This window comes from Elgaria multicarinata, chromosome 1, assembly GCF_023053635.1.
Source record: "Elgaria multicarinata webbii isolate HBS135686 ecotype San Diego chromosome 1, rElgMul1.1.pri, whole genome shotgun sequence".
Taxonomy (NCBI): Eukaryota; Metazoa; Chordata; class Lepidosauria; order Squamata; family Anguidae; genus Elgaria; species Elgaria multicarinata.
Window position 1 is genome coordinate 42,002,725 of NC_086171.1, and position 26,677 is coordinate 42,029,401.

The 26,677-nt window shown below is 40.9% G+C and overlaps 1 protein-coding gene across 4 annotated transcripts in view; it reads left to right on the top strand.

Annotated features, from left to right (window-relative positions):
- The window catches only part of CALCR (calcitonin receptor), a 183,843-nt gene that overhangs the window by 3,783 nt on the left and 153,383 nt on the right, over window positions 1-26,677 (top strand). The window contains exons 1-2 of one of the 4 annotated variants that reach the window (XM_063126605.1): window positions 10,073-10,115; window positions 13,582-13,686. The exons of 2 other annotated variants lie outside the window; for them this stretch is intronic. The gene's annotated coding sequence lies outside the window, so the exon portion shown is untranslated. Of the gene's footprint in view, window positions 1-10,072; window positions 10,116-13,581; window positions 13,687-26,677 lie in introns of those variants that run through there. One more of the 4 variants, XM_063126597.1, reaches the window with a different exon arrangement.

The window sequence follows — 26,677 nt, forward strand, 5'->3', positions numbered from 1 at the left end:
CAAGTTAAGTGCTTCCAGCTCACTGGATGCATCCTAATATCTCTAAACCACCACCATTTAAAAACAGTTGTTCTGTGATTTTCCAAACTGAACCTGAAATCTTCTATGGGTTTAAATGTCGTAAGTGCAATGCAAACTAATGAGCACACTGCATTCAATGAGTGTTTGCATGAAGGAGTGTTTCTGATCTAGGCTTATTTATTTATTTAAGTTGCTAATTGCATTTCTGTGAAAAAGCACTCAAGGCAACAACAATAATATCCAAATGCAACAGCATAAACACTAAAAGGTACAGGGATTTTTTATTTTTTTGTAAGAATGTACTTACCACAAAAATGCTAACAGCAGATCTCTTGGTATATCAAAGAAAATGTCTAAACTCAAGACCAGAACGCCAGCATCCTCCAAATGGATTAATTCTGCCCTGTGAGGGAATATTGGCTGTGCTGTTTTTATTCAGACATTTAAGTATGTTGGGATTTTATACTTTATCTTTGTGGTAGTTGTGGGAGCCTAGCCAGGGACAAAGGAGAATAAACAGGGATACAGCATGTTCGGTGGTGGTGGTGGAGGAAGAGATTATAGGAACGAGATGCAGATCCTTGCCTGCCACCTGACTATAGGAAACCTAGCCTGCAGCCTCTTTTGTTTCTGCCAACATATTTTCCCCTGCAATATTGAAGGTTGCCCCCTTAGTTACCGGCAGTAAAAAAAAAATAAGCTAAACTATGCTGGTATTTTTAGCCCCACCTCTTTTGCCCTGCCTGCCACTGGAATGTGGACCCCGAGAGCTTCTCTGAAAGTGGTTCCCCACCCTTACGATATTGTGTTTGTATTGCTTTTTGTGTGACTTGTGATTTAAATGGAGACCACAGTGTGAAGGTGGGTTAGTAAACTTTTTCCCCAGGCTGTTGTCCTGTTGAAAATTGTCCTCTCCCGAAGCTACTGTTTGCCCCACAATAAAAGCTATTATTGGTACTAAAAAGCTAGATCTTGCTTCCACTTATGCCACAGTCATGATTGGGAGCATCCCCACCCCTGTGGCTGCTATTTAAAATGACAGCACCACAGAGATGAAGAAACGTCACCTGTAGTTTGGGCCTTGGGCAGTTGCCTCACTTTGCCCCATAGTAAGCCTGCTAATGGACTCAAGCAATTATTTGGAAGCACTTCCCAAGTATATTTAAAGCAAAGATTGTGCCACGTTCTTTGAAAGGTTACTTTTATGATCTTGTTATACATGCTTCCAAATAAGCACTTGAGCCTATTAGTGGCCCAAAGCAATTCTTTGGAAGTACATACGGCAAGATCATAAAAAGAACCTTTCAACGAATGTAGATTAATCTTTGCTTTAAATATAATCATTTGCCTACAGCAGTTTGAATAGTTAAACTTCATGGGCTGATTTAGAGGAGGAAGAACAACTGAAAGTTTAAATGAAATAATTCACTGAAAATTTTCCTGTGTAAAGCCCAGGCAGGAGAGGAGAAGAAAGTACCTCTAACTCAGACTGGGGCTACTTAAAGCCTCTTTGGATTTAACACCTGCTGTGGGTCAGTACATGTAGGAGTCTTATGCTTTTACAAAGCCTTATCATAACTGGAAATGTTACACTGCAGGGCCAGTCCTACCTTAAGGCAGAGTGAGGCAGTAGCCTCAGGCCACTGATTTTAGGTGTCATGAAAAGGCAGCAAATTGTTGGTTGCTTGATTTATTATTGTATTTTTACCGCTGCAGGGGAAGGGGAGAGGTGCTTCTGGGATTTTCTGCTTCCAGTAAAATAACTTGGTTGGTCTCAGGCATATGTACTTAATTTGCAGGGGATGGGAGAAAATCAACATTTGTTTTACTCAGGTAGCAAAATGGTTTCACTTGGTCATGCAATGTTGAGGAAAGCCGCTATTCTTAAAGGCATAGGGGCAGCCAAAGAGAGAAAAATGTGTGTGACAGAGAGGCAGAGGGAAAGGGATTTGTTTTCTGGATGTGTCTTTGGGCCTTTTCTATGTCTGTGGGGGCCACGGAGAACAAGTAGAGAAGTGCATTTTGATGATAACAGCTATCTGTCTACAGTGCTTGGAATTTAGGTCATGTGGCCTGTGAGTTGCTCTTTTCTCCTTAATGCTGTGCATTCTCATATTTTAAGAAATAAGAAATTAGACACTTCCTCTACCCCTGAGGACAAGCAACAAGTCCTTAGGGGCTGACCAACAAAAAGAGCATCTTACAGATGTAGAATATTTTCTACAAGACATGCCTTATGAAAGCTATGCTCTAGTTTTTCATTTATAAAAGCCATTTTCTAAATTGTTTTAAGGTCTGCAGGAATGCAAGGTTGAATTCAATTACATGCATAAAAGAACCAACTGAGACACGATGTGGAAGATCCATGACGAGATCTCTAAAATGTATTTTCATTTGGTTAAAATTAATAGCAGTTGTAGTGTGTGTGACTAAACTAGACTAGAGTGACTAAAACAAATTGTTCGGGGCTGTGATACTGGGGAGGGAGGAGTTGAAGCATTTCCGCCTGTGCTGTTTCCCCAACATAGTCACCATCACCACCCCACACACACCCAGCTGTTATTTGATGTAGAACTGGAAATAAAGGACTGGGGCCTATTGCTCCTATCTCCCCCAGTTCTTATAGTATTTGGGGGATTTTAAGTTGGAGAAATGGTGTTTGTGTGAGGGCAGAGTTAATTCTCCAGTGCCACAGCACCGATTTAAACTCCTCACCCCTCACTCCCAAGATTGCTTTTACCAAGGAAAAGATCAATTCAGTTATGGATCTTGGGTCTACTTTGTTCCACAGAGTTCAAGAAGTTGGGGGCTAGGAATATGGCACCTCCAGCATTTGAAATCACTCTATTGATATACTAATGCTAGAATCTCTCTTACAATGTTGGTTTCCCAACAATGATAATGAGTGTGATCATTTTTCAAAACAGGGCTAAAGTCGACCACTCTCTAGATTTCTGTCATCGTTCAGTCTCCTTATCCATGGAGTGTTTTCCGAGTAACCCTGCTATGGGTCAGTACATGTAGGAGTAACTCCCTGATCTCATTTGGTTTTCAGGGTGACATTAGTCATATTCTTCAATCTGTTCCCTCCACCTCCCAGCTTTAATTCATATTTAGCCACTTTGGAATTATTATGTATTTGCTTTTCACACATTAGCTACTGTCATGCCACAGAGATTATGAATGACAGCAGTTACATTATGTTCCTTTTTGTCTTTTCTCCAAAACACTCAGGGGGTCCCCTCCCCAATTTTATCCTCAAAACAACCATGTGAGGTTCATTAAATGGAGAGATGATTGGCCCAAGGTGAAATCTCATGATTAAGCAGGGATTTGAACCTGTGTTTCATTGGTCTTTATCCAGCATGCTTGACTAGATCACACTTGCCATGGTTGGCATGAACAAGAATACATGAGAACAGCTTGACAGAATTAGCCAGGTCTGTCCAGCCCAGTCTCATGTCTGTAGAAGTGGTAAAACAATTTAGTAATTTTAACGATACTCCATATTAGTATACCATGTACCTACCATTTATATATGGTGTGTTTATCCTGAATTGGCTATACTGAAATTAAAACCTCTCAACTCACTTTAACCTACTTATTTTGAAAAGATAAATGAAATGCTGAAACTGGTTGATATTATCAGGTGCTCTTGACTTGCCTATCTTCTATCCTGGGATAAATGAGCATGTATTGGGATGGATGAAAATGGAATGGAGAAAAGTTGAGGGGCTTCCTTGTAAAAAGAATAATCTTTTAATCGTTGTTGTTCTTGTTGTATTGTTTTTTAAAAAAGATTTACACCCCCCATCTTAAATGTGCTTGCTTATATTCAACTTCTTTCCAAGCAAACATGCTTAAGGTCACAGTCTTTATCCTGTAGGTGTCACTATGGACCTGATTTAAAGGCCAATGATGCTGTAAGAATAACCCCAAAAGAACATGTATAGAAGCAACAATCTCCATTCAAAGTCATGGAGGGTCAAGGGAGTTTACATTTCTTGTTCCCTTGAAATATATGTAATGAATGCAGCATTGCTGAATCTGGCATCCCTGATGATAATCTAAAGTTTGATGTGCAAACCGTGGTCAGATAGTTTTATAAGTGAAGAGGTGGAATAGAATATCTATGTCACTCTGCATCACTTCTGAAACTGAATTATGTTCAATTGAATTTCAGACCATTTGGTTCCGGATTATTTCAAATGATTAATACAATCAATGTTAGTAGAGTTGGCTGTGATTTCGGGGCATCTTCTACCCCAATTGTGGCAATACTGAGGACATATAAGTACTAGGCATGTGTTTAGATCCAACAATGCTCTTGATAAGCCGAAATCAGATAGCCTTCTCTCAAGGACTTTTATTAGGGTGGCAGTGAATTAAATTGCAGCTGCAGTGTTAGGCTATGCTAAAGAAACTGGGTTTTGAGTAGGATTTTGGAGGGAGACAGAGAAAGAGGCTGTTTAAGGCATATGAAGCAGGCAAGAGGAAGGTACAGATATAAGACTGGGAGGAAGCAACAAAAGAGGTTGATAGGAGATGAGCTTGAATTGTAGAAGAGGCAAGGAGTAGAAACAAATATGAGTGAGAATTTGATCCAGAGCATAGCAGTAAGATAATGAAAGGACCAAAGACAGGTGTGATGGTTATAGCAATAGAAGAGAATAGATTAGTTTAGCAGACACATTCTGGAATGACTAATGAGGGGAGACAGGGCAGGAGTCTGAGGGAAAATGAACATAGTTTCTGGTATTTCATTCATTTATTCATTACATTACTATACTGTCTAACAGCCTAAGCTCTATGGGTGGCTTGCAAAGATTAAAACCTTAAAAATACAATATAGTAATATATCACACACCACCATACAAAAATGTAATTTAAAAAATAAAATGACCTGGTTAATAACTCCTTCATGTACATTTTTAAAGCATGTCTATGTGACAGGTGCATGTGTGTATACAAACAAACAAACACACCTCTTTGTTTGCCAGTCCTGGTATATATAGTGATTATTCATACAGCTGAGACTGAGCAAGTGTTAAGTTAGACTTAAAGGAACCGACACATAATTTACATTAAAATTACACGTAAGCCTTCTGGCAAGATTCTTCTCTTTGCAAGTACTGAGCAGCATGCATTGTTTTGGAAGCATTTTAATGGCAGATGGTAACGATGATGATAATTATAGAACTGGCACGCGGTAAAACACAAAATGGAATGCTGGGCCAAAAGGAGTGTGTAGTGAAGTATGGAAAAAGATGAGTGATTGGTTGGCTACAGACTTCAATACTTGAGACTCCTTTCAAACAAGAATAAGAAACTTCAACAAGCAGAATGAAATATTGTTGGAAAGAAACTGTGTCACCACCAAATCCATCCTTCAATAACTTTTAGGTGCCCATATGTCCTTTATTTGAATGAGTATTCTATTTGAACAGTTCTCAAGTCCAAGATCATTTTAAAGATAAGAACCGTAAGAAAGGAGAGCAATAGGGGTCCTGACTATGCCCACCAACAATTAGCACATGGACCACTGAGCAGGTATACAAGTCACCTGGTCCTAGTCTTCCTCACTATGGTAAGATGCACTGCACTTCTATTTAATTATAGTAATTATTTTAAAATTTGCATTTATACATATAAATTAGCAAATTTGTGTTCTAACATTTGGATTATACTTGTCCTCTTTTTTGGCAGTATATAAGTGGCTGCCCGGATAACTTCTAAGATAGACCACTGTCAGGTTCTTCACATAGCGTTGCCAGTAATGACAACCCAGAACTTACACTTGTTAGAGCAGTACGACAATGGAACCAGTTACCTAGGGAGGTCGTGGGCTCTCCCACACTACAGGCATTCAAGAGGCAGCTGGACAACCATCTGTCAGGTATGCTTTGAGGTGGATTCCTGCATTGAGCAGGGGGTTGGACTCGATGGCCTTGTGGGCCCCTTCCAACTCTACTATTCTATGATTCTATGACAAGAGCATATTCAGCTGATTTTAGCAACCTTTATACTGGTTGCCTCCAGGATGAGTTCAGAGTAGTGGCGCTTACTACCACAGTCTGAGGTCTACATATGGTTGAGTTGTCTTTTCCCTGTATGCGTCCAGTCAGCAGCTCCATCTGCATGATTGGGCCCTGCTCCAAGTACTTTCACTTTGGGAGGTTTGAACATCTTCTTCTGTACAGAGCAGCGCCTTGACTACAGCTGCCCCAAAGCTTTGCAACATCATCCCCAAAGAGGTGTGAAATTGCTCCTCCCTCATAGACATCCATTGAGGTTGTAAGAACTATCTGTTTCAGATGGCACATGGCTACTGATCTTGTTATTTGTTGTATTGATGATTTGATTATGCTTTTAAAATGTATCTTTTAAAAATATGTATTTCTGGCATATCTTTTACTTTGTGAGGTTAGAAACACATTCTAAGAATATTTTCAATAAATAAACATATGTTGCAGGATCAGACTTCAACCTTTCTGCCTTCCCATTTCAATTTATGACAGATGTGCTGAATAACTCTTCAGAGAAGGACACGTTCTGTTGAAATCAGGATGTAGTTTTTAGCACATTGTGCTTGATTAATTCTAACCCATTTTCTTCTCTGATTCTAGATAAAATCTTAGGGATATCATTGCATATTCTTTTTGTTAGACAATAAGCTCAAAGTGAATGCTGTATTTAGACAGATGGGAGAGGAAAATGAAGTAAGGTAGAGTTGAACATAGAAGAAAGCTAAAGTGAAATTTGCCTTTGTAGATTGTTGGGTGGTTGTTTTTTTTAAAAAATGGATAAAACAGAGGACCCATAAATACAACCTTTCTAGCCTTATCCTAAGATTTTCTCCAAAGTTGAGGACTGGGCAAACCTACACCTGTAACAAACCAAAGTCATAGAGCTGGATATAATCTCAGAGTTGTAATATTTTGTCATTCGTATATAATGTTTCTACAACTAGAAACTCAATGCTTCTCAAAGTCCTTTAATAGCTGCTGGGAAGTTTTGACTTGTTTCCTAACCGTCTAGAATCAAGGGTAGATCAAAAGCCTGACTTGTCTAGCCACCTCCCAAGATGGGACAAGCTACCATCAGCCTTTACAAAGATCAGTCATTCTTCATTTGGGAAGCAACCCCACTTTGGGGCCAAAGGGCACCTGGATGTGTGTGCAGAGTTCCATGGAGGGATAGAACTTGGAGGCAGGTGGAGATTTCATGCGAGCAGTGAGAAGGTGCAATTTGGTCAAATAGCCCCTAACAGAGGATTCTCCTTGAACCTCCCTGGATTTATGGCGGGGATTGCTCCTCTGATGACCTGTCCAACCAACCTGCTTTAGGAAGATATGTTTCCATAATGTTTGTCTACTTATGATTTTAGGAGGCTTCAGAGATGTCTGCCTCTCTTCCTCTTCTAGTGCCACTTTTGGGTTTGGAACTCCAATCCACACAATAGCAAGCTGTTCAAGTGAGCAATGTGGTGAAGGGAAGAGAGGTGAAGCAGCGGGGAGAGGAGGTTATGTCAACTGTGCCATAGCAGTAATATAAGAATAGTGTGTTGGCATGCAAGGACAGCTGTTGATCCGTGAGTAGGTCCAAGTCCCTTCTGAGCAATTGTTTCCCAACTTTTCAGTATGTTTCCCTTGTATCTTGAGACACTCGTTCCTAGCAGAAGCACAGATACAACCAGGTTTAGGAATGTGGTGGGAAGAGGAAGATTTTTCCACATTTTTCAGTGTGTGTGTGTGTGTGTGTGTGTGTGTGTGTGTGTGTGTGTTGTTTTTGTTTTTACTTAAGGACCTCCTGACAGAGTGGCCATGGTTCAGTGGCAGAGGACATGTTCAATTCCAGGTTCAATTCCAAAGTTCAATTCCAGGCATCTCCAGTTAGTAGTATTGAAGTATCTGACACCTAGGGAACCAGTCCTAGCAGAGAGTACTGGGCTGGATAGACAAATAGGATGACCTGGTATAAGGCAGCTTTCTGTGTTCATCTATCCTGGTCTCTAAGAGCTCTTTTGACCATCAAGAGTTGGCAGAAGTTCTTTGCACTGAATGCAGACAAATAATCTCATTCCACCAGATGAATAATCATCCCACATGTGGAACTTGTTGCAAAAGATTAGATAGACCTCTAGCTTCCTCCTAGATTCACATTTTAAGCAGCTCTGAAAGTGCTAGTATATAGGCTTGTAAAAGAGCAGAAGGAAGTTTTTGAAAATGCTTTAATATTTCCACATCCCACTCATCTTCCCTTCTTGGCAACTGAACTGTAATAGTTGTCCAACGTTTTCTTAACTGAACACTCTGTCCTGGGGTGTTTTTGTTTGTTTGTTTGTTTACTGGGGTTCTCTTTTCTTGGGGAGGGTGTCTTTATCAGCCTACACTCCTCTTTTGCTGCCTTTAATTGGTTAATTGAGTCTGGGCTCTATAACAGACCTAGGTCACCTTTTAAGTAAAGGGATATGTAGTGAAGGTGGATTTCTGCAACACTGCAGCTTTCTACAAGTCATCATTCTAAATAGTTGGTTCACATAATGTCCTGCACTTCCTTTGATATGTTAGTCTTTAAACAAGTAGTAGGCAACATTTTTGGCTTGGGAGCACATTTAGCTGTTTGAGAAACTGTCCTGGGCACCACCACAAAATGGCTGACATGGGAGATGTGCAATATCTAGTCACAAAGGTCAAGTAACCTCTCCAAATGACTGTGTATAAGGTTGAGGTGGGTTCTGATCTCCAACACACTAAACAGGTCCTTTGAACCCACAGTTTCAAAGGGCCAACAAAAACCAATTTCACAGAAGACAAATTCTTTTTCTTTCCCCCACCCTCCTCTGCCAGATCACTCATTCCCCCATCTCCTTCTTTTTCACACTCTGGATCAACACCCATAGATGCTTTCCTTCTCTTTTTTTCATTTCCTAAAAAGTCTCTGTGTCCCATCATCCAGCCCAGAGGCATTAATAGGAAATGAATGTTGCAGCGACAAGAGTCACTATGTCAGATGCCAAGAAAGGTATCTGGAGGCATTTTGGTGTTGGCTACTTCTGTTTTGAGCTGTTACCAAATTATATGTTCCCAAGAAGGCACTGCAAGCATCATTACCTTCTCTCATCCCACTAGTGGGAACTGTGCTCATTTGCCTGCATTTGTACCTAGCTTCCACTCCTCCCAGTTCAAAAGGGTTATTTTGGGGCTAAGGGATGTGGATTTGATCAGGGGAGTAGCACAGGGTGAAACCATTGAACATTCTTCCACCTCACATGCACTGCTTCAATCAAAATTGGAGCCCCCTGCAGCTGCTTTGAAGTTTTAAAAAAGGAATCATGGAATTTTAGACTTGGAAAAGACTCTGGAGACCATCTAGTTCAGCTACCTGCTCAATGAAGAAACCTTGCATCTACAGCATCCTTGACCAATGGCCTAACTTCTGCTTAAATGCCTGCTGAAAAAAAGAGCCTATGATATCCTGGCGCAAGTCTGTTGCACTGTTGAAAAAGCTAAGAACATAAGAAGAGCCATGCTGGATCAGACCAAGGTCTATCTAATCCAGCATTCTGTTCACACCATAGCCAACCAGTTTTCCACAGGAAACCCACAAGCAGGACATGAGTGCAACAGCACCCTCCCACCCATGTTCACCAGCAACCGGTGCACATAGACATATTGCCTCTGCTACTGGAAGTAGCATATGGCCACCAGGACTAGCAGCCATTGAAAGCCTCCTCCTTCAGGAATTTGTCTAACCTTTTAACGCCACCCAAATTGCTGGCTATCACTACATCATGTGGTAGCGAATTCCCTAGTTTAATTATGTGCTGTGTGAAGAAGTATTGTTAGCTCTTATTGTTATTAAGATTGTTTTAATGTTTACCCCAAAACTGCTTCCTTTCAGTTTCTGTCCTTTAGACAGAAACTAAACTGTCTTTAAACTGTCCTTTAGACAGTTTCTGTCCTTTGAAACTCTGCTCCATCTTCTGTGATATCCCTTCCAAAATTTGAAGAAAGAGATTCAATTGAATCCCCTTTGTATCAGTTTACCCTATAGTGATACAACTTGATCTGTTTAAACTGCAATATTTAACGGTGCGTATAATAACTCCCAGAATATTATTGTTCTTAGTGCAGATGCTATTGGCCCAGGTGTACTGATTAAATGAAGTCATAAGAACATAAGAAGAGCCATGCTGGTTCAGACCAAGGGTCCATCTAGTCCAGCATTCTGTTCACACAGGGTCCAAGTCAATTTAGTTGGCTTCCCCAAGAACCTATAAGGCTACAGTTAAGCTCTGTTTGTAAACTTGTAATGGTACTGAGCTTTTAAGTGCTACAATTCCCCAAATAAACAGAGCCTTAAATGCTACTATTTTAGTTGACCTTAGTTGACGAAGTGCTTTCATGCCAATGGGGCTTACTGAGAAAAATACAGTACTTGGTATTTCTTTCCTGCCAAGAAGTGCCATTTGGAACCAGGCATTTACTAAAGTAAGTGTTGTAAAAGGTGTGCATGAAAACATGGTCCCTGGCATATAGAGAGTTTTAAAAAGCTTTCTGATGTAATTGGCATTGGGACTCTTAAAACTTTCCCCTTGCTGTTCAAATTGAAGGAAATTAAAAAGGATGCTGTAAATAGAAAAAGCTATAAAAGCTGCACTTAAGCAAATAGAAATTACAGGTGTCTACTAAAGCTGAAATAGTTAGCACTATACTGAAGATAAATTAAAGCAAATCAAATAATAGAGAATGGATAAACCCCATAAATCTAACTCAGAGTGGTCTGTTCTTTTCATATATCTAAATGGAAGAGTCCTTCAATATCTTTTTTCTTCTTCATGAAACGTTTTGTCCATCGTAATAGGTGTACCGCTGTTTATCATTTCTCTTTTTTCATTAATAAACCCAGTCCAACAGAGGAGAAGCGTGTCTCTTCCTGTCTTTTGATCAGCAGCAAAATGTTGAATGCTGTCTCTCATAAAAAGAGGAGAGCTGGGAGAAGCAGCCCAGTTTTCTATGATGTTCATTTTATAACACACATTTTAAAAAACTTTGCCTTTGAGTAATTGTTTCCCCCTCAGGGATCCTAGTGAGATACTTGGGGAAGCAATGGGATCTCTCAGACCAGGCCTGAGTCTACACGAACGATTTGATGCAAAGGGAGGTCAGTGTGAGGTCCTGTGTGACATATGACATTGTGGCTAACCCACAGCCAATCAGCCACTTCCTGCTTGAAAAGCCACATTTTCTGAAAATCATTTTACTCCATCTTTTTTACTTAAAGTGGCTGCCAGAAGATTCCCCTGCAGTATGCCTTGTATCTTCGCACTAAATCCTGGATGTTGCTCTGTGAGGGGGCTGTGGTCAAGGGTTGGGGGCCCTCCCCGCATTCACTCTCTCTCCATAGGCACTACCGCCACCAGCAAGAATAACTAGTAGGACTGTGCAAGCCCCAAATTCAGAAATCTGAGGCCTCAGTGGCCATTTTATGACAGAACTGCCATTTTATGATGGAACCGCCATTTTAAAGTGCACCCCTATGACTTCATAATGGAGGAACAGCCTACAATTCCCAGCATGCACTGCCTGGGAAGGCTGCACTAACCAGAATGCAGAAATGGCAGGCACTCGTCACCTCGACACTGCTGCTGGTGTGATCGATTGCCCGCCGGCACGATCTAGGATGTGCCAGTCCATGGAGCGGGTGCCACACGTTCCATGAGGGGCTTGTAGCCACCTGCTTCCCCTGAGAATGTGCAGCGAGCCCTCCATGGAGTGACATACCCTGGATTGCGCTGGCAGCAGGCAATTGTGCCGGCGGCGAGGCCATGAGTGCCCACCATTCCTGGGCCCTGGTAAGTGCATCCCTCCCAGGCAGTGCATGCTGGGAGTTGTAGACTGTTCCTCCATTACAGAGACCTAGGGCTGTGCTTTAAAATGGCGGTTCCATCCAAATCCGAGGCCAATGTTTGCACAGCCCTAGTAACTAGCCTGCCTTTTCCATTAATAAAAATGCTACAGCGTTTTTACTTCTCTTCAGAATTGGGCATTTATCACTTTAGCAAGCGAGAGTAACTACCCTGCCTTTCCCATTCATAAAAGCATTGCAGTGGGGATGTTATGAATGGGGAAAGCAGGTTAGCTACCCTCTCTTTCTAAAGCAGTAAGTGCGCAATTTGGTTGGGGAGTAAAATCGCTCTACCGCATTTATGAATGGGAAAGTCAGGCTAGTTACTCTCACTGCCTTTTCCCATTCATAAATGTGGTAGAGAGATTTTACTCCCCAACCATATTGTGCACTTTCTGCTTTAGAGAGCCGCTAGCCCACTTTTCTCACTCATAAAAAGCGCAGTAGGAGTTGGGGAATCCTCCAGGGGAGGGAAACAAGCCTCTCTCATTTGCTGAACAGCACTTCAGGGATTGCAGATATACAGCTCATTGCCCAGATTCCACTCCTCCAACCCCTATGGTTCAAGCAAGAACCTTCATGGCAACACATTGAGAATCGCTTCCCATGCTGCATACGCTACTCATGCTTCATGTGCCACTGACCGACCAAAGCCATTTTTAGGAAACAGTGGGGAAATGCTGAAGGTGATTCTCAATGCGTTGGTGTGAATATTTCCCCCTCCCCCGCCGGTGTATTATGAACTTTTAATTTTTCAGAATGTTATCAATCTATACTTTCAGTATTTAGGAAGCCTTTGGCTACCAGTTAACTATCTATGGCCTTGTTCAAAAGACACTTTAAACCACATCGAATAAGGCTTTTGCCTTATTCATCATGGTTACAGCCATGGTTTAAGGTGTCTTCTGAATAGGGCCAACCGCTAATTGATACACTTGAAACAAAGGGTATGCAAAAAAAAAAAAAAGTTTTTTAAGCAGGTTCATTTTGGGTTTTATACTAACAAGAATGATTAAGGGATTCATACGGATTTATTTTTCATTTTTATTAAGAGCTTCGGTTATTAGGTGGTATGGTAATAAAACAGAAATGTAATAAATAAAATTAAGTATAAACTTACAATAAAGCATAAAATCAAATCACAATATATATAGGCTAAAATATATAGGTTCCTTAGCAATAATGTTTAAGATTTCAAGATCTAAATAAATTAAAGTCTTGATAGCCTATAAGCCCCATCAGCCCTAGCTTTGCATAGCCAATGGTGAGGGATGATGGGACTTGTAGGCCAAAAATCTGGAAGGCCATCTGGTCTAAGTGAAGAGCTTTCATCTAAGTACCAAATTTTTTACCCAGTTCTGAATAGGCTATTTGGTTGACAGGTACACAAGATTACTGAGCTTCTAGAAGGTGAAGAAGCTAACTCATTCCAAAATGAGAACATATCCTTTTTGTGTAGAAATTGCCTCAAAGCTAATATCTAGTTGTCCTCTAAATTAGGTTCAGTATTTACTGTAAAAAAAAATCTTACAAGATTAAAACACAGAAAGAAGTCTTAAACATACATGTTTCAGGCTAGGTAACATTAATTGTGATTTATATCTCTTACTCAGAATGTTCTGATTAAACAAGTATATAATTTTTTTCTAGATTTCTTTAATCAAGCTTTTAATGCCCCCACCTGGAGGCTTTAAAAGCAAGGCTGGAGCTGAAGGGAGGCGCTGCTTCAGGGGGAGAAACGCTGTTCCACCAAGGGTGAGCTATTCCACCTGGTCCCCTCCCCCCCCCCACCTGGAGGCTTTAAAAGCAAGGCTTTTGCTGAAGGGAGGCGCTGCTTCAGGGGGAGAAACGCTGTTCCAACCAAGCTTTCTTTTCTTTTTATCTTTTTATCTGGTTTGTTTTGCTGTGAACTTGCATTTAGTATATTTTTGAGTATTATTGTGATGTTGTTGATTAGTATATTGTTAAATATTGTTGTAGTTCTAATTTTTGTAAACCGCCTAGAGAGCTTCGGCTATTGGGTGGTATAAAATGCAATAAATGAAATGAAATGTTTATACCTTAGCAAAACTTGTTACTCTTAAATTTATAAGGAAAAAACGTAAGTGTACTTTCAACCTTGAATATTAGTTTTATAGCTTTTCATGATTCAAATTATTCTTTGACCAAAGTGAGAGGGCTTTAACCCAGTATTCCTTCCATAGATATCATCCAAGTCATATTTCCCTCTATTCTTTGATATCAGTTGCCCAGAATGCATTGTAAACCTTGTATTTCTGTGTGTCTTCTCTTTAATACAGTCACTATTTAATATCTCCACATTCTTAATTATTTATTATTTAAACATGTTTGCTTAGCATTTCAAAAACAGTCATCTTGTATTGTTTTAGGGAGGTGAGTTAGTAATTTTTCAGTGGACTTTTCAGCCATTCCAATGACACTAAGGCCATGGCTAGACCAGGCCTATATCCCGGGATCGTCTCAGGATCATCCCTGTACATCCAAATGACACACAGGGGATACCGGGAGCAGGCAGGGACAATCCCTCCATTTGCCTGGGATAATCCTTAGGTCTAGCTGTTTTCTTAAAATCCATGACAGATGTGTTTATAGCAAGGTTAGGCACCCTGGAGCCTGTAACCATATGAAAGAACTGCTGGATGCGGCCTGGATGGGGTATAATTCCTGGGAGAAGCCAGGAAGTAATTGAGATCAACACCCATTATACAGTTCCTTATCAAGGAGTCTTTGAAGTCTCCAAAATTGCAACTGGCTGCTAGCATTTCCAAACTAAATATTCCTCAGTACCTTCCCTTGTTACATGGTCCTGCATAAAAAAGCTATATCTTTCCTCTGTTTCATTCTTTCTCGGGTTGCAGTGGGCATCAAAACAAACTATTATTGTACCCAAAGTACACTGTGCTTGGGAATGTTTGGACCCAATCAAATATAAAAACAGTTTAATTTTCACAGATTCTTTATCTGCCGTTTCAATGTCCACATAGAGTTTAAACTCCTCTTTCCAGGTTTTCCACGCCTGGGCTAAGTCCTGAGCTTCAGGTTCAATGAGCTTTGTGGCTTCCCCTCACTCCTCACAGTTTGTTATTCTTCTGTCTAGATTCAGTCACTGCTGCCATCATGTTTCAAACTTGGTGGACCACACCCCACAGACTCAACCTGCCAAACAAACCTAAGTTTTATTTAAAGCCTTTCCACTGAGCTTTCTCTGGCGGTGACTTCTCTCTCTTCAGGCCAGAAGCATTGGATGTTGTCCTCAACCACTTCCTGGCTCCTTCCAGGAAGCATACTCCCTCCAGGCCAAATTCAACAGTTCTTTCATATTGTCACAGTGCCCCCCCCCCCAATGGTTTGAACTATTTCTCCCATAAGTTGACCAATGCTCAGGGATTCTGGAAGTTGTGGTCCAAAACATTTGGAGAGCATCCTATTTTCTACTCTTGTATTATAAGGTGAGCCCTGTTGCTATGCTGGATGCAGAATGAGTTACTCCAAATACAAAAAAACCCAACAACCCTGTATTGGCATTACTCAAAGATATGGCGTTGTCATGAATCTACACCACAGTCGTGACACGAATGCACCACTTTCAGAACAGAGGACAGGGGAGGGGAGGAGCATAGGAGGAATTCGATGCTTGATCCTACCCCATGACATACTATTACAGGAATAGACGATGTAGCATAAAACACTCATTTGAAGTCCGTCAACAACAGAGAACCCAGACAACTGCTCCCAGTTCCTCTCTCCGCTCTTACAGCCACAATGGAGGAAAGGATTCTGATAAACTCTGTGCTGCTAATCATGGAACACTATTGAGAGTGTAAAAATTTCAGGAAAGAAACACAGAGGTCATATCAAGATGTGCAGCATGAAGCTACATCGCTTATACTCCTATATTTAGAACTACAAGCACATAAGCACTAGGCACTTAGCTCAAAGCGAGCACTTTCCCCAGGCAACAAATCTCGAACAGCTAAGGAGGTGAAAAAGAAATGAAGAGCAGGTGAATAACACTTCATGCCTCAGAGCAGGATCACTTCATTGCCTCCATCTATTTCCCCAAGTCCCATGAAAAGTCATAGGTGTTCAGATCAGTCAAATATCCATGGTTACAGATAGACTCTCCCTATCTGGAATATGGGCAAGTGGTCTACTGGCTTCACAATCCTCTATTCTTCAGAAGGATGTAACAGTGATAAGTTAAGATACACATGATAAGTTAGCAGAAGCGAGGCCTTCACGACCAGGAAACCCCCCCCCCCCCCAACCCAGGCAAGGTACCAGCATGCACCAGTGCTGTTTCCTCTGTTGCTGGCACTAAAGTTGTGTGTATGGTATGCTGATATTAGCCCTAGAATAGTGTCCTCTCAGTGTAGCAAAACTGTAGGAATGGCATGTCCAGCCCTCTAAGTTTCCCCAGGTGGTCAAACCCCTTCCCCCTTAATCACCAGTCATTTGGTGGGTTTCTGACCTTTGTGCAGATTTTTTTACCCCATCTGAAATGTTGAAATGCCTGTCCTAAGGCTTAGTTACTGGCAGTAAAAGATTTAATGCTGTTTTTTTATTTATTTTTTATTTTGGCACACCCCTTTCATTTCGGGCCCTGCCTCGTACCCTGCCCACCACTGGACTGTGCCCCCAAGAACTTCTGCAAAACTGAGTTTGGCCCACTGTCTGAAAGAGTTTCCCACCCTGTCTTAGAATCATACCTCTATGAGCATTTTCAGATGGAGGGGAATCGTATTTTCCTACCATCACTTTGCCTCCTGCGTCTGTCCTGCAATAGGAACAAACAGCTTCATCTTTCTTCACATGGGGAAGAAAGAGCAAGCAAGTAGCCACCACATGGCCCATTCAGTGGCCGCCTTTGTAGCGCAGCTTTTCCTGCACACAGCAGGAAATGGCGACAATTATTGTCAAGGCCAAGAAGAAATGGATTTTCTGGGTCGTATTTTGTAGCAGAAAAAAACTAGAAGAAGCAGGAGGCAGATCAAAATGACCCGCAAAGATCAGTGGGTGGCCAGTCACGAACGTGCGATAAAACACATGTCTGAAGACGCTCTATGTGTAAAGGGGTCCCACCCACCTTTTCTTCCAAGCTGTGAAAAGCCATTCCATATATAACTATAGTTCTTTTTGAATGTGCCACACATACTCTGTTTCAGTCAGGAAGGAAACTATTACTGTAATGTTCTGTAATGAATGAAAGCCTGTGGGTTTGAGAATAATGTACTATTTCTGTGATGCTATTGATTTTCCTTGATCCTTGAAGTTCATAGCAGCATAAATTCCTAAGCTGCTTATAGAATAAAATATATACCTACCATAGCAAGTCTCTTGTCCTTTCATGAAAGATTGTGGTGGGAGGGGAGAGGAGGGCACCTCAAGGCGACATTCTTAGGCTGTTTGCTCTGCTCTCTTTGTCTTGTACAAGCTCATCCTACTAACATCTCCCTTGATATATCCCAACATGTATTGCTCTGGAACTAGATCCTTGGTTTCATACAGCACAGCAGGAGAGGGCACGTGTGGCCTTTTTGTTGGAATTAATATTGCGTTGGCTACTCTGTGCTGGCCTGATTCCAGTGCCTTATCCTAGAAGCTAAGTTACTATGGTTGCTAGCGGCACACAAAAAGTAATATGCACCATTAATTTCCCAGCAGCGTGGGGAGGATGTGAAGCACTTACTTAGCAGCCCTATTTGTGCTTTCAGGATCTCATGCGATTACTGTGGCAAAAGGGTCATGCCTTCCCCAGCACCTGGTCCACTATTCTCTACATCAGGGGACCTTTTTTGACCCATGGACGCATTTGGGAATTTGAGAAAATACTGTGGGCACCAACACAAAATGTCTAATCAATGCATCACTGCATTGGCATCTACCTGTTACATCTGTGGATCTTAGGATCTTCAGCAAAAACGTTTGTTTTGTGTATATTGGACACTGCAATGTTTCTTTAATAAGGGATCACTAATTCAGCTAACTGGTGGCAGTGCAATACAACAAATGCTTCTTTTAAATATAAGTTTAGGGTGTAGTTGCTTCTTTTTATGGATTTTGTATTGGAATAAATTTTGTACTGGAATAGTCTTTAATATTCACTAATGCACATGCTCTTCTAAATTATTTCCCTGTTCAATGGAAATTAACAAATGGTCAATGTAAATGGATGCTATGCACCCGTTTGACAGCTAAAAGCCTGATAGTACAACATTGGAAGAATAAACACTCACTTCTTATAATGAAATAGATTGAGAATCTTGCAATGCTTTTATTAGTTGAATGGTGGCAAATAGATGCCAGCTTGAAATGGATACTTATTTGTATATTTGGTCCAATATCGTTGAAGCCTATGTATAATTGCTAGAAAGTTGTATGCATTCCATACAAATCCACGTACAGTATATTAAAGAAACAGAATTAAAATCAAAATTTAAAAATTGGGGGGGGGTACCAAGTTGGAGACGCTTTCTAAGGCACCATTGGAGATGGCCACAGGCACCACATTGGAGACCCTTGCTCTGCACCAGGAGTGTTAAACCTCTTTCAGCCTGAGGGTCAAACTCCATTTTGAAGAAGCTTTAGTGGGCTACATTTCATTGGTGGGTGGGATCAAAGGCAAAAGAGGTGGGTCCAGAGGCAAAAGGGGCTGGGGCAAAAATAACAGCATATTTTAGTTTCAAGCTCTTACTGTCAGTAACTAAGCTTTAGAAGAGGCATTCCAACATTTTGGAATGAGGAGAAAAGTGCACAAAAGTTGGGAAACAACCTAATGATCAATTGCCAGGGAAAAGAGGTAGGGGCAGAGGAAGGGGGTGTGGCCATCTGGAGAATGTTAGAGGGCCAGATTAGGACCCCACAAGGGCTAGATTAGGCCCCTGGTTCCACAACCCCACTCTGCGGTAGAGGTGAAGTGGGAACCCTAGTCTGCTCATGTAGATCCTTTGCACAGTTTAGATCCCTGCATAATTATAGTTCTAAATCATATGGGAAGCATATACACATCAAATTAGCTTGTTGCTCCAGACTTTCCCCTCTCCAACATATGAGAACCAGGGGGCGGAGCTGGCAGGGGACATGTTGGCACAGGTGGGGTGATCAAGCACATGTCCCTGCTCTTCCCCTCATGGCATGCAGTTGAATGCTGAACAGGGCTAAGTGCTGCTTAAGGAAAGGTTCTGGAATAAGCAACAATTGGCCTGTAGGAATCAGATCATGCGGTTTCTTTCCTGGTATGTCAAGGAGATCTAGTAATTGCTTGTTGGATGTGATTCCACATCCATGGCTCTAAGACTCACTAATAGAACTCACGGTGGGCAAACATGGTGTTCCTTCCAGAGGGCAGCCATGGGGAGAGTGTAGGTAAAATTGAACTTGTGTGGTACTTGCCATCCAGTCTTTGGAAATATCGTTTTGTTACTAAGGTTCATCTGCCCATTTCACAAAACCAATTATGAATCCATTAGAAATAAGATTCATGTTTCTATCATCATCATCATCATCATCATCATCATCTCTCTTTTCTGGCGATTTTTCAAGATGGACATGATGGGCTTTGCCAAGTCATGCTGTCTTTTACTGATTCTGGAATTTCCTGACTATTGAACATGTTTTAAGTATGACTGCTTTCTGGATGTTGGTGTGGATGAATTTTGGTAGGCCCAGTTTCTGAAAGTTTTATGTATAGTTTTTTGATGTGGTTCCAGTGACTGATATGATTAACAGAATAATTGTGACAGAATATAATATTTATAATATTATAAATAATATAATATAATTTAGTAATATTTAGAATATTTACAGAATATTTATAAACCTAAACCAATTGGTTTATAAATATTCTGTAATATTCTGACCATGCCGTAATTGGTGTGTTATTCAATGCATTTTAGTGAGTTATGAACTGGGTCTAAATCTCATTGCAAGGGCTTATGGAGGATATTATGTTGATTTTGTTTTCTGTGGAAACCAACAATACACACTTCATGCATCTCTGAGATCCTGTTTGAAATGGTCAGAAATGGTCTTGGTGGTAAGCTGTACTACTTCAGAAGACACACGTGGAATCTTATTTCATTTTTAAAAGCCCCCTGCACTTCAAAACCTAGCATGACTTGAGGCAAATTTAAAATCCTTCTAGAACACATAAGCAGTGATTTGGATGGGATGTAAGATTTATGGTTATATCCACATAAAGGTTCAGTGGGACAAACAATATTTTCTTTATGTCTGTCTGTATTCTTTTTCTTTCCTTCTTTTACTCTCACAAGAATCCTGACTAGTTGCTCATTATTTCAGTTTAACAGATGGGGCACTGACAGCAATTTGCCCAAGGTCAACCGGAGCATCTTGAATTGAGATGGAATTTGAATCTAGGTTCTAGTCAAGAACAAACTCTCCTGAGCCACCAGTACTTTGTTTTTAACTCTCTCTCTCTCTCTCTCTTTCCAGAAATATGTCTCTCTTTTTTTGCCAGAAATCATCAATGTCTTGCTTGCAATACATATGTTAAATATGCATTTTTAGATAGAAGAACATTTTGCTTTCTCATTTAGCTCACATGGCTGAAACCTGAAAATTTAGTAGTTGTTTTTAATAAATAAATTAAAATCCCCTCAGGAACTTCACAGATCTGGAGGGAAAGAGTTAAAAGAATAAATTTAACCATGAATAAATTCCCATACAGGATTGCTGCAACAGGGAGAAAAGAGATATGTGTGAGAAAGTGGCTGTGAAAATAATAGCTAACTCCAGACTCTGAGGAATCTCAGAGTAAGATTTTTTTTAAAAAAAGATATTGTGCTTCCTTGCCAGACTTCTTACAAAAATTACCACCCGAAAAGGTCTCTCACATTTGTAATTTATTCATAGCCTCTTGTAGGAGGGTGATAAAAATGCCCAGTAGGTGGCAACATATTAACACACTGTTCATAGTTTTCTGTATTCTTGCAGAGCTTTAGCTAAAGAATATTTTCATACCAAACTTTAAAATCAGGCTTGCTGACTCAGAAGGATGTTGATTATATTGCATCAGAATTTTCATAAACTTTATTGTAAAAAGTTTAGGCCTTTCAAACTTTCAACCTGGTCTGCTTGCTGGCACTTGGATTTAGTTCAGCTAAAATAAAATTGACTTAAATTCCCGTATTCTGTGTGAACTGGATTATGGTTTGGGCAGCAAGACACTAAAATGAAAAGAGACTGGCGTTCATACTGTGTACTTCATTTCCCTTCAAATTCTCTTGGACTAGGATTTGGCAGAAATACTCTCGTAATGTGGATATTACATATTTTGGAATGCCACATAGTTCATTTTTTAAAAGCAGCTGATGTGCTATTGTCCTGGGAATTCATAATATTATTGCTGTTCTGTGAAGATACATAACTATTTGATTCAGCTGCCTGATTTTGTTTGCACATTTCCTTAAGTATTGGATAGTCACATCTTACATGTGAAATAAATACCCTTTTGAAAAATTCCCATTATGCTTCAGCTACTCTGTATCATTTTGCTAATCCCTTGGATCACTTCTGACATCTTTGCAACTTCCCATTCCCAAAGTGTCTGACATTGATAACTATGAGTGTGAATGTTGCCTGAAAGCATTCTCTGCCGCATATGAATGATTCACGACCTAACAAGGAAGATGTGCCAGATTGTTTAGCAGGAGGCTAGCTGGGTTTTTAAGGCTGCTAGGGTACTCTGCAGAGGGGTACCTGCTGTTTATTGGGTTAATAGTCCCTGCAGATTGTTCAGACGAAGAAGGCAGATCTGTCAAAGGGATGTGTAACATGAGCATACGACCTGGTTCATTGTAAATATGCAGCAGCGCAAGCTGGAAAATTTCGCATTTAAGCCTTCTCTTATTTTCATTTAATAGCAATATGAAACTAGAAATGGCAGAGTGAAACAGAAATGGAAGAAAAGAACCTGGACTTCATTATACTGAATCAGACCAAAAAACCCAGCTCTTTTAGCCCCAGCTGACAGCAGGTCCCCAGCCCATCTTTTGAGGCCCTCAGGCAAAGTTTCAGAGCATGAATTTCCTTAATTCAGCATCCTTAAGCCCAGGTTCAGTCCTAAAATATAATTGGTTTGACAAACAGATTGTTTAAAAGCGTGTGTGCGCACACACACACACACGGAGAGGATCAATTCACACTTGCCAACAGCGCCCATCAGGTTGAGGAAGGCTTGTCTTAGAAGGATGAATTTTCAAAATATGTGTGGTATTTTGAAGACAGGAGGGTAGCATATGAAAGTAAAATAATTGATCCTGCCTGAAAATGCAATGCCTACCCTTCTGGCTGTGTGTTTATATTTTATAGCCCTACCACTGTGCAAGTAGGCATCATTTTATGCTATCTTTATACATATAAATGAGTCACAGAAGTGGAGCCTTTGGGAGTTAATAATAGTTATAGAAGAGATTCCCCAAGCAGATGTAAATTGGTTCAAGGTTCAATTCCTCTAGAAAGCATTTGCAAGAAAAGAAAAGAGGGGGGAAAGGGGGTACGTGTACTGTTCTTTGTACTGGGACTTTAATGTGAACTGCAAAGACTTGAAAGACAAGCAGGTGGGTAACTAATTTAGAGTATCCAGTGAAGAAATTGTACTTTGTTCCTATGGTAATAAAAGGACCTATCCTAGGGTAAGATGTTCTGAATATTGCAAAGATTAAAGTGAAAGGTTGAGGGTGTTATACTACATTTCTGCTCTCTGTAGAAGGTTAACTTTATAGAGTAAGAATTTGATTAATGTCTTTTGGATGTGAAGCCACTGAAGAAGTCTGATTGTCTAAACAAGATCTGTGCTGAACCTTTTGGCATGGTTTTCTTCAGCATTTTGGGGTTGGTGAGTGGGGAAAATTTAAGCAAAAGTGCAGCTGTCCTGAAGATTGGAGGCAGGTGAGCAAACTTTGCAGAAATTTTCAGGTAGGTGGTAAAGTTGACCTTAGTTCATCCTTCCCCAACTTGGCACCCTTGAGATATTTTGGACTACAACTCCCAGCATTCCTGACCATTGGCCATACTGGGTGGGGATAATGGGAGTTGTAGTCCAAATTTTCTGAAGGACACCAAGTTGGGGAAGGCAACTTTGTTAGACAACGTGACAGAGATCTTCTCCCCCTACCACTTTTGGGATGTTTTGAAAAGTCTTGTGAGTCCTTGCAGCAGAGCAGTGCAAGCTTGTCTACAGCATACTGCCTGCGTTTCCAGGTCTAGAATGCATCTGGGAATGAGGCTATGTAGAACCATTCTCCAATGCATTCTGGATCTACAAACGCAGCAGGTAGGTTGCAGAGAGCCTTGTGCTACTGCAATTGGTCATAATGCTTTTTTTAAAAATGTAAAAAAAAAAAAAGTGGGGGGAAAGAGAGAACCCCCTCCATTGGCCACTTCATATAACCATGGTAAGCCCCAACAAATTTCTGAAAAGTTTGCCCATGGCCACCAAATGCAGCCAAAACTTCTTCTTTTGTAGGGGGCAAATGGTCCCACAAACAGGAGATTTTTGGAACATCTTTAATCTAAATGTACCTGTTTACATATACATTTTGTACGACGTTTAAAGAAATTTGCATCCCTTTTTACCCAATCTATGGATATCACCACTTGAGGATTTCTAAAAAAGTGAATTTCAGTAATGAGTAGTGGATCAACTATTCACATGTTGTAATACAATTGTAATTTGTACAGATGTATATAATTGTCTATTTTGGAAAGTATATATAAAAAAGTTCCAAGCAGATTTAACTTCAGTGTTCAATTCTAGGAGAAAGCTTGGTGGTATGGAGAAACGTCATGTTACGATTCATTAATTTACATCTCTGATCGAAACTATACATCCAGCAATGTTATCTGGTCATGTCCTCCCTTTCTTAGGTGTTATAACACGTTGGTCTGCAGGTGGGAGAACATGCCTCTGCCATATAAAAATCTAAAAAATATTCTACTTTAGGTAGAATCATAGAATCATAGAATAGTAGCATTGGAAGGGGCCTATAAAGCCATCGGGTCCAACTCTCTGCTCAATGCAGGAATCCACCTTAAAGCATACCTGACAGATGGTTGTCCAGCTGCATCTTGAATGCCTCAAGTGTGGGAAAGCCCACAACCTCCCTAGGTAACTGATTCCATTGCCGTACTGCTCTAACAGTCAGGAAGTTTTTCTTGATATCCAGCTGGAATTGGGCTTCCTGTAACTTGAGTCCATTATTTTGTATCCTGCACTCTGGGATGATTGAGAAGAGATCCTGGCCTTCCTCTGCGTGACAACCTTTCAAGTATTTGAAGAGTGCTATCATGTCTCCCCTCAATCTTCTCTTTTCCGGACTAAACATGCCCAGTTCTTTCAGTCTCTCCTCAAAGGGCTTTGTTTCCAGACCCCTGATCATCCTCATTGCCCTCCTCTGAACACGCTCCAGCTTGTCTACATCCTTCTTGAAGTGTGGTGCCCAGAACTGGATGCAATACTCAAGATGAGGCCTAACCAGTGCTGAATAGAGGGGAACCAATACCTTGCATGATTTGGAACCTATACTTCTATTAATGCAGCCCAAAATAGCATTTGCTCTTTTTGTAGCCACATCACACTGTTGGCTCATATTCACCTTGTGATCTACAGCAATTCCAAGATCCTTCTCGCTTGTAGTACTGCTGAGCCAAGTATCCCTGATGTTGTAACTCTGAATTTTGTTTCTATTTCTTAGGTAAACTTGGCATTTATCTCTATTAAATTTTATTCTGTTGTTTTCAGCCCAGCGCTCCAGCCTATCAAGATCACTTTGAAGTTTGTTTCTGTTTTCCAGGATATTAGCTATCCCACCCAATTTCATGTCGGGTAGATGCACTCGTCTCCTATATAGAGGAAGAGAAAGTAACATGGATGGTGTTTACTCCTTGATCATTATAAAGATCTAGGTGAGCACTTGGATTTAGGGGTAGGACTTAATGCCTCTTATCACAAGTGATGTTACAACCAGCATTCTAAAACATGCCTGTGGAACTCACAGAACTGCATTCCAAACTGCAGTCTTAATTGTAATAGATCCCCTAGCTCACAGATGAGCAAACCACATATTACATTCAGACCTCAGCCACTCTCAATGAGGACTGGAGAGCCCTGCCCACTTTCTCCCACATCACAGCTGATCAGCCATCAGCTGGGAAAAGGCTGCTGTTCCAGCGCCTGGCATAGCAATCTTGATTGGGATTGCTGGATGGAGGACTTAACTTTGTTCGCCCACCCCCAGAGATCATGATGCAGCTGTGATTGCTGTTTCTCTGCTGCAGGTAGCAGAAGAGAAACAGTGATCTGGATTAGGATCACTGGGAAAGGAGAGGCTTCAACCTCACCCCTCCCAGTGAACCTGATGCAAAGATTGCTGTTGCCTCACTGCTTATAGCGACAGGGAAATAGCAACCTGCATCAGGATCACTGTTTTAGCCTCCCAGTGATCCTGATGCAGAAATAGCGGTTCACTGCTAATCAGGATCATTGGGGAAGAAGAGGTTGTAAACTCTTCCGCTGCAATTCTATCAGGCAGGGAGTGGAGGCTGAAACTTGACATCACATTTGCCCCCTGGGGCGAAAAAGGCTGCCCACCTCTGCTTTAGCTGGAGTGAGGGAATTAAAATTTCCCATTTACAAAACGTTGTGATCTAAGTGCTGAGAATATGTCATTTTCCCCATCAACAAAAGCAGTGCTTAGAAGAAAGAAGGGATTCCCACCCACCCTCTCTTCAAACTGAAAAACCTATTATCTGGAAAGGTCTTTAGGTGCAAGTTGGCTGCTTAAGGTGCCATGGCACTTTTTGTCTCTTTGATGTTAGAGATTAACACTGCCACTCTCCTGGAGCATGTCGACTACCTGTTGACTCCAAAAGTGCTTGAAAGCAAGCAGGTGAGCTATATATAACATTATGTTCTCAGAGAGCTGCATCAGTACATGGACTGAATATTATGAAGACTGGATGTTGATGTAATTCTGCTCAAATTCTAGATTTTGTGACGATCCACTATGATTGTCTCATCCACTGGGACCAGTGCAAGACAATGGAACTCTTGTCTGTTTCAAGGGGAAATTCACAGGAGAAATTCCAGGTGCAATTGTTGTAGTCAGAGGGCCCAAGACTCTTGGGAATAGGAATCTGGATGCAGAATAAGCTAGACTGATGTACAGTTTAATATTAAAGTTCCTGTGATATGCCTGTTTATAGCTCTGGGTATTCCCTGGCTGGGGCAGTCATTTTGTAACAGGTCTCTGGAGGATTATTATTATTATTATTTATTTATATAGCACCATCAATGTACATGGTGCTGTACAGAGTAAAACAGTAAATAGCGAGGCCCTGCCGCATAGGCTTACAATCTAATAAAATCATAGTAAAACAATAAGGAGGGGAAGAGAATGCCAACAGGCACAGGGTAGGGTAAGCAGGTACAGGGTAGGATGCCTGTATCTTTAAGCCGTGAGTAGTATTGGGGCTGTTAGAGTTGATCTAGGTTACTCCCCTTTCAGAGATACCTGTCCAGCTGTAATTGGTGTCATGTGATTATGGGCTTTGTATTCTGAAAGTGTTAATTAGATATTTTGTTTCTCCTTAGGCCAGGTTAAATGGGAGAAGTTGAGAATATGGACTTCCTATCCAGATAAGTCTTGAGTACTGAGTGGTCTATGTGGGAATTACCTGTGCCAAGGTTATTGTACATTAAGGG